We start from the raw sequence: 9,675 nt of genomic DNA on the forward strand, positions 1-9,675 counted from the left end.
TGGGGGGACAAACGCAGACACACAAACATATACACACACATACATATATACATATATGTTGGGGGGACAAACGCAGACACACAAACATATACACACACATACATATATACATATATACGACAGGCTTCTTTCAGTTTCCGTCTACCAGATTCACTCACAAGGCTTTGGTCGGCCCGAGGTGCCACGCAGTGGGAATGAACCCGGAACCATGTGGTTGCTAAGCACGCTACTTACCACACAGCCACTCCTGCGCCTGTGTGAATTTTCTTTGGGTTTTAACATTTACATAACGCATCAGGTCATGGAGGGCTGCTTGAGTATTATATTAACATAAACAAATCAGAAGAGGTATCAGGAGTATTTGGTTATGACATATTGTTCTTCATGAATTGTATACTCGTATCTACATACACACACACACACACACACACACACACACACACACACACACACACACACACACACACACACACACACACACACACACACACACACATATATATATATATATATATATATATATATAACTTCAGGAAGAAATAGTTTTTGTATAAAAAAAGATGAATTTGATAAGAAGATGATATTTTCCTATTTCCTTTTGGTTCAGCTACTGTCCGGATATGTCGTTGGTTTATATATATTAAGATAATGTGCGATTTGAGAGAGATATATTTGTTATTTCACATCAGGCACAGCTACTATTAAGTGGAGCATATGTTTCTGTATACATACGTACGTACATACATACATACATACATACATACATACATACACGCATACATACATACATGCATAAGCAAAAGAACAGGATGCAATTTCTGGGAGATTTGTCTGCAATTTAATTCGGATCTAGCGGCAATGTCACTATCTCTTCGACGTACATGTGTGTGTGTGTGTGTCTGCCTTATGTTTGTGTGTGTGTGTGCCTGATGTGAGTGTGTGTGTATGTGCAAATGCTTTTATTACCTGCTAATCTTCTTGAATGTCTTGCATAATCTGACGGTCGTTTGTAGCTGAAATTCCTTGTTTGAGAGTGTTCTTTCTAGTTTTGTTAATCTAAATTCTTCAGTAATTACTAGTAGAAATCTAAATGTATCGTCTAGATGGAGTAACAGCACATTTCGCATCAGATCATCATAGATATTTTAACTTTACAAATTTTTGAAATAGTTATGACATTGGGAAATATAGATTTCAAGCAATATGTATGATTACTTTTCCCGTACTGAGATCATCATATCTGTTTTACTTTACTTACATTTTATTGAAGTATTTATAGGAACATTCAGCATCATGGATGGCCATTCCCTCCTCATCACTATAGCTTTTATACTGATATCCTCAGGATTATCCTTTTTATGTATTACGTGGTGCAATTTTCTACTCCCAACTTTATCCTTCATATGTAGGTAATACCTTGATGACATTTTCGAGCAAATATTTAGGATAAGGCTGACATCCTGAATGATAATTCCAAAGACTCGGCAAAGGCTCTTGTATCAAAGTGGTTTATCCGCATTTCTATCACATTTGTGTGCTAGGTATTTTGTTGTCATTTCCTGTTATTGTATTGCAAACAAATATCTTTGTCCGTCGTAAATAGACTTCTCAAACTATGAATATTGCTGTCACTTTGAAGCCGTTCGGAAATAGAGGCGAGCATGAACTTTTGCTAATACAACTATTTCAATGATTATTGATCGAATTTGAGACCTAAAATAATTTTGCTGATACATACTTTGTTCATTGTGTGGAAATTGACGCAAGTAAAATTAGAACTGCAAGAAGGAAGGAAAAATTGGGTAACCCTTTGTAAGATTATAAAAGGGATCAAATGAAATAGATGCAGCAATTGCTCAGTAACTGAAATAACATTGAAGGCCATTAGACATACCTAGAATAGATAATGATATTATTTGTAACGGTGATATTGTAGATCCTACAGTATTTGTTGTGTCGACGCCCCCAGGCGAAGAAGTAGGATCTCCCAAGACATATAAATAGAAGTAGTCTATTTAAGCACCCGGACAAGTTTCAAACAGATGCACCCAGACAAGTTTCAAACAGATGCACCCGGAAAAGTTTCAAACAAGTGGATTATTCGTGGGCTACGACACCCTGCCAAGTGTAGTAACGGCAGAGGAGCTGTTGCCACTTACAATTGTTAAAGAAAAAAAATGATCATAAACTGTATGAGAGAACTGTTAAATGAAACTGCGAGTTTTGGGGGACTCGTAAGCCATTTCATCACCTCATTGTAAGTAATTCATTCCATTCATCACTTGTTCTTTGTACCCCACGTGCTGTATTGTTTTGTCTGTCCTTGTAGTGTCCCCTCTCTGTGTAGTGGCCGTAGTGCCAAAATAAAGACATAGTGTTGAGTAGCAGTCGAGTAGCAGTTTTGTAGCGGTTGAGTAGAGATCATCCGAAGGTGCTAGATAGCAGTATCTTGAAACAACAGTATTGTGGCAAATGTCTATTAAGACTGTACACGATGATCTCCATTGTGGTGGAGTGGAAACTCCCATTTCTTTGCGATTGGAAGCCTGGCGGGCTGAATATTGTCATGATGTTGATTATGCTAGAAGTAGTCTCAAGTGTTGTCAGCTTAAACCTGTAGAGTTGGCCAGCTGAAGTGAAGGCTTGATCACGTGTACATATGAAACATGCTTCTGTACAAAATGTTGGTTGGTGCTATTTTTCTAGGTGGTCAGAAACGGTGAGAGTGACTTATAAACCTGCTGAAACTGACAGATGTTTGGAGGATAATTTTCACAACGAATGAATTTTCACATGTATTTGATTCTGACGATACATCTGAATTTTGGGACGAGAAATTGTTACAACGGCTCGAAAAGATAGGGTGTAAAACTCTTAAAAGATCGCCATATTCTCAGTCTTCAAACGGTCTAAATGAATAAATAGTAAAGAAAGTAAAAATGGGGGTCAACATATTTTCTAAAAAGTTTGGATCGTTTGATGCTTATTTGTCACGGTTTCTCCTTAGTTACAGATACAAACTCCATCCTGCTTGAAAGAAAACTTCTTCAGCGTTGATCGGATGCCTGACAAAGACACCATTGACCATGTCATACGCTGTCGGCCAGCCATTATGTTACGCACATAAATCATGCGCGATTCCTGAAAGAGCTTGGTATTTAATACAAAATGGAAGAAATACATAACTGATTGTGAAGTATGACTTCTATTACACAATGACGAAATAAGAAAATGTACTGAGTAACATGAACAAAGTAGCGTACAAAAATCTGCATCGATGTTGGAAGATGTTTCGAAACTTCGCAAAGAGCGAAGTGGAGTACAATAATCTATAACTGTTTTAAAAGTTTGTAGACCAGGCATTCAAAAATCTGATGCCAGTGGAAGACCACAAAATGATCTAAGAAGTCAAGCAGTAAACAAGGGGTTTCTTCCTAAACGATACGGAAATGATAAAAGATCGAAGTACTTGCGTCGCTTGAGCGTTGGCCAATGATAACAACTAGGGACGGTCGCTTATGATAACAATCATTAGATGGAGTGCTTTCAATTTTAAATAAAACGACAGGACACGTATGAGACCGTTATCAAATGCCATCATGACACAATAAGCTTTCTACAAATAGGAATAAATGATATATTCAGTTTTACCACTTCTTCAGATAAGCTGTCAGCTAAATACTCAATATCTTCATTAAAAGAAAAATAGATTGTTTATGCGGTTTCCGTACTAGCTTGATAGAGCAGCGAAATCTCATCCGAATCACAGCCAAATATCTGCCAACAAATAGAAGCACACATTGGATACCGTAATCCTTCTTATACAATGTGTAGACAGAGGATGCAGTGGTCTCGGCAGAAATTCATTTCATATACATTTCGTTTTGAGGTGAGTTGATCTTGATCAAAATAAAATACTTAGTTCAGGCAGTAAATTTTGCTCGTTCGGATTAAATCTGTCTATTCAAATTCTTCAGCAACTAGAACACAACTTCATTAATCGAGCTGCTTCCAACTTCTATCGGAATACTTACAATTCTATTGAATAACGTTTGGTATTTCCTGGGACTTTTAAAGCTTAAGTTAACACATCACATCCCAAACATCTGTTTACTAGGAGACTGCCAAAGTGTGTGTTATTAGGGTATTATCCGTCAGAAAATTGTAAATCATTTATCATTTATTTACATATCTGAGATTTTGATCTTAGTCTCTGTGAGTTAACGATACCCCTACCGAAACAGGTTTGGCATCCACATTGCAGTCAATATCAAGAAACATAGTATAATAGAATGAGAAAAATAAATAAGACATTAATGCAGTTTATATGTGTTTAATAGGCGATGCTTCAACTGTTAGGCAACAGTTTCAATAGACTTTATCAAACATAATACTTTGTTGCGATTTATGGGCAAGCAGCTCAGAGTATATCCAAACATATTCATGAAATTACAACATAACTACCGTCATCGATCTAGATAAATCGTTCTTTTATTGGGAAATTGACTAAAAAAAGTGGATCTTCCATTGAACAAATGCTCAGCTTCCAAATGATGCCATAAACTTACAGCTTTGTCCTCCATATCAGAACTTGTCGTATGTGGTTAAACCAGGTTCAGCTCATTTTTGTAAATATATCTCATTACTCTGTGTTCTGTGTTACCTGCACTATGGATATATGATTAAGCAGTTCGCTTAATAATCAGGGGGTTCCGAGTTTTATCCCTCTACGTGGCATACTTGGTAATGCATCATTTAGCTAAGCCATGTGATTGAATCTGAGAAGAGAGAAACGTGTGACTGTTCAATTTCAGGTTTAGATATGAGTCTACAACATATGAAGGATTTAGAGGTGACTTTGCATAGTTCAGACGGGAAAGTAATGTTATCATGATATGGACGACTTAATCTATACACACATACATACATACATACATACATACATACATACATAATGGAAGTCTGTCGGGGTTCGACAATGACGTCAGTGACGCCGGAGGTGGGAACGGAGCTCAAAGGCGGACGCGCAGATTTGACCACATGTTAGGCACGTAACAAAAGAAGGGTTGGGGATCCTCTCTTTTTGGGCTTGTCGCTTCTGGTCCAGGCTCTTGAGGCGCTTTTCCCCGAACAGCCTAACACCCTTTTGGACAGCTGTACGCCAGGCGCCGCGGTCAGAGGCAAGTGATTCCCAGTCACGGGCTGAAATGCCTCAGGCCTCAAGGGAAGTTTTCAGGCTGTCCTTGTATCGCCTCAGTGGCCTTCCAGAATTTCTTGCTCCAGAAGCCAGTTCAGAGAAGATCATCTTTGGTAGACGCGCGTCGTCCATTCGGACTACATGTCCGACCCACCGGAGCTGGGCCTTCATGATGAGAGCTTCGATCCCGAGCATTTCAGCTCTGTGAAGCACCTCAGTGTTGGAGACTCTGTCCTCCCAGGTAATTCCCATGATTCGGAGCAGCGGCGGTGGAAGTGGTCAAGTACTCGCATTTGCCTCTTATACAGCGTCCACATCCTACAGCCGTAAAGCAGGGAGGTGATGACGACTGCCCTATAGACTGCCAGCTTGGTGGAAAGTCTGATGCGTCGTCCAAAGTCTGCCAAACGAAGCTCCTGTTTTTGCAAGCCTCGTGGAGACATCTTTGTCCATGCTGCAGTTTGACGACAGGCAGCTTCCCAGGTATCTGAAGCTCTCCACTTTGTTCAGAGTTGTGCCCTCAGTCTCAATCTGAGGCTCAGGAGGTATCAGGCCAGGTGCAGGCTGAAGCATCACTTCAGTTTTTCGCCCTGAAGAGGGCTGCTCCGTCGTCAGAGTGGGTGCCGAGCTATGCCCTTGCCCCGGTAGGCTGCAGAACGACCATCCTTCCCTGACCGCCCGAGTGCAGGTCCATAGTTAGCAAATCCCAGCGCTATTCTACACCTGCCACAGTCACCTCTCGCTCATCACCTCAGGACTTGGAAGAAGAAGTAGAGGGGGTGGAGTCACTGAATCCTGGGCAAAAGAACTGTGGAGGTCTTGGGTTGCCTAAGCTCAGGACCCCGCTCTCGGTCCAGCTGATCTAGCCAGGTGGGACGCAGGACGACACATCCTAGTCACGACTGGACTGCAGGCGCTGCGGGAGAGATGATGGACTTCATCACATAACCGCCTTAGGGGCTCCACTCCGGATTTGGATACGGTTTACTTCCTAGCCTTTGTTTAACCAAAAAAAATCTACCCGCAAAGCAGCGGGAGACTCTTGGAGGGCGGGGACGTCTCACTACCGTACAGGACCAGAAGGACCTGCCCAATGCCCATATGATATATACAATTAAAAAAAAAGAACACATTCTATACAACACACACACACAGAGTCCAAAATGCAACACACAGAATACACGCACACAAACACTCCACAAACACACATAGTTGAATGGCCGTTGACTACGTTGTAACTCCTTCGCCCTTTGTGTCACTATCACTTAATTCCAAAGTAAAATCCAACATAAAGTGTTATGGAAACATCCCTGCCTCAAAAACTGGCAACAGTTCGACATAATGTTACAAGACAATAAAATATCATGCTCATTCCTCTTATCTCACTCAATACTTGGAGTTAGGACTACAAGTTGCCTGAGTAGCTGATGGTAAAGACTACACAAATAATAAGAGGACAACCGGCGCTCAATTTACGACGCTGGTGTGTAATCTTAAGACTATGGCTGCGGGTGTTCGTGGAGAACAACGACATATAAAACTATAGTGATCCACTTATTTGCTAAAATTTTAAGCGGATATCGCTGCACAATGAGAGTTACATACTGCAAAGTCAGGACATCTATGCACTTAATACTGTAAATTTTCTGCCAGGTTTTTAGGTTGTCATCTTATTATTTCCGTAGTCTTTACCATCAGCTACTCTTGACGACTCGAGAGAGAATGTATTGTCTGTGCTGTGGGAAACTCACTGCAAAATCTGATAAAGCCGAGCGTAAAATATATGTTTACTTGTCAATGTTCCGAGAATGTACTCTATACAGCATGCAAAAGAAGAATTCTCTCACTGTGCCTCAAGGACGACTCAGGAGACTGTTGCCAGGCTTTTTGACCTTCAGAGATGTAACCAGCCATGACTAAACTTCCTTAAACGGCATACGATTGGCTGATAATTGCTTGAGTTTTGAGTTTTACAAACTCCATAAACTATATTTCACCATCACTTATTTCCAAAGTACAGTAGAAGTTTGACCTGGCGTTACCAGGCAACCAATGTTCTGATAACTAGATCGCTCCAGACTACAGACTCTAGTACGGATCACTTATTGGTGTACTGCACGACAATGAAATGACTTTGACTGCTTCTAACCGCTTCTTGGCCCACTCCTGCCTTGTAGGACCGCAAGTATTTGACTCTGAAACACACACGCACATACACACACATACATAGACACACACACACACACACACAATGCACATACTACACGCACACACACACACACACACAGAGGCTTGGTTTGAATTACATCAGGCATGATCTAAGGTATTGCGACGTTGAAGGTTACAAACCTGGTTCTAAGTATATTGTTTCCCCTGATTTCCCTTGGCACACAATAGATATTGAACACTACACAAATTCAATTTTATGTTAAGAAAGTTCTTGTTACTATGTGACACTGGAATATTTGGAAGTAGAATTACAGTCCACAGAGAACGATTCCAAAAAATTTCAGTAAGTATTCTGCCACTGATAGCAGCACGTACATAAACGCATGCATATATGCGTCCATACATAAGCGCACACACTTACTCAGACAAATATATATATATCATCATCACCAACACCATCATAATCATCATCATCATCATCATCATCATCATCATCATCATCATCCTCATCCTCATCATGATTTAACGTCCACTTTCCATGCTAGTATGGGTTGGACGATTTGACTGAGAACTGGCAAACCAGATGGTTGCACCAGGCTCTAATCTGATCTAGCAGAGTTTCTACCGCTGGATGCCCTTCCTAACGCCAACCACTCGGTGAGTAGTAGGAGCTTTTACGTGCCACCAGCACACGGACCAGTTAGGCGGTACTGGGAGTACTGGCAACGGCCACGCTCAAAATAGTGTTTTTTACGTGACACCTGCACAAGAGCCAATTTAGCGGCACTTGCAATGACCTCATTCGAATGATTTTTCACGTGCCACCGTCACAAGTGCTAGTAAGGTAACGCTGGTAATGATCACGCTCAAATGGTGCTATTTACGTGCCACCGGTACGGAAGCCAGACAGCTGCTCTGGCAATGATCACGCTCGGACGGTGCTGTTAGCGCACCACTGGCACAGGTGCCAGTCATCGAATTTGGTTCAATTACGATTTCGATTTCACTTGCCGTCGAATTTGGTTTGATTTCGATTTCACTTGCCACAACAGGTCTTCGTAAGCAGAGTTTAGTGTCCATTGAAGGAAAGGTACGCATAAGTGGGCTGGCTACACCTCTGGCAAAGGCCACGGATTACGGTTTCACTTAGCTTGCCGGTTTTTCTCACGCACAACATATTTCCAAAGGTCTCGGTCACAAGTCATTGCCTCGGTGAGGCCTAATGTTCGAAGTTAAGTAATATCACATCCAGCCACAAAATGTACCAATTTGCATAATAAAATCATAGAGTGTACTTGACAAAGAAAGACTTATTTGGAAATCTACACTGCCTGACAGAATGGGAAGAGAATTCCTCAGAATCATTGTAGAATCAGTTCTCTATTGTTTGAAAAAAAAAAAGGGATACAAAGCAAGGTTCATGGGGTCTGTACATCTTTGTTGTGTGCTGTTCTCCATAAATCATGGAAAAAACATACGACAGAAAAGCTTTATGGAAATATTCCCTGTATATCATCAATCATTCTTGAGCGGGGTACAAGATATGCTGTTACAGTTCTATTGAAGCAAACATGAATGTTTTAAATAGCTTCGTTTACGCATCCCTAGCCATGGAATTCTGATGTCGGATAATCCGGATGACGTACATCCATCAACACTCACATGATGTCGACTTTCAGATAGAAAACCTCAAAAATATAATGCGAGACAGTAATGGTTGGAGAAAATTAATGTTTTAGGTTTGGGCACCCTCTCGAAACGCTAGAGTGCGTGCCTGCGCGAGCATACGCGCGAACACACACACGCACGCACACACACACACTTGCATACACACGTATATATGAGCATATATATATATATATATATGAGGGGGCTGAAAAGTTTCTGGCTTTGGGTAAACGAAAATACAGAAGGATCAGGTATTTATGATTTTATTCAGCATGTTTCCCTCTCAGATTCACAAACTTATTTGCAGAGGTCCTTCAGTCTTTCTAAGCCCTGTAAAAGAACTCGGAAGAAAGGCCTTTTCGCTATACCCTTAAAGCCAAGAACTTTCCAGCACCCTGCCCCCGGGATTTTAAGAATTTAAGGATTTTAAGAATTTAATGATCGTTATGTATGTGTTTTTTCGTGTTTTGTTCCGATGGTAACCACTCCTGAAGAAGTGCCAAATGTCAAAATCCAATGACCCAGTCACTGGATAAGTTTGGCACAGAAATGTTAACATAGAGTGGTGAATAAATTGATATATCGAATTTGAAGTCTCTGTCTCTTTTGAATATGAAAATTTAAAAGTTAAAAACCTTATA

General features: G+C 40.7%; 1 protein-coding gene across 3 annotated transcripts in view; it reads left to right on the plus strand.

Moving 5' to 3' along the window:
* LOC106880385 (uncharacterized) overlaps positions 1 to 9,675 on the plus strand; it is a 103,173-nt gene that overhangs the window by 62,821 nt on the left and 30,677 nt on the right. The window lies entirely within an intron of this gene.

This window comes from Octopus bimaculoides, chromosome 13 (genome assembly GCF_001194135.2).
Source record: "Octopus bimaculoides isolate UCB-OBI-ISO-001 chromosome 13, ASM119413v2, whole genome shotgun sequence".
In the NCBI taxonomy this organism is placed as follows: domain Eukaryota; kingdom Metazoa; phylum Mollusca; class Cephalopoda; order Octopoda; family Octopodidae; genus Octopus; species Octopus bimaculoides.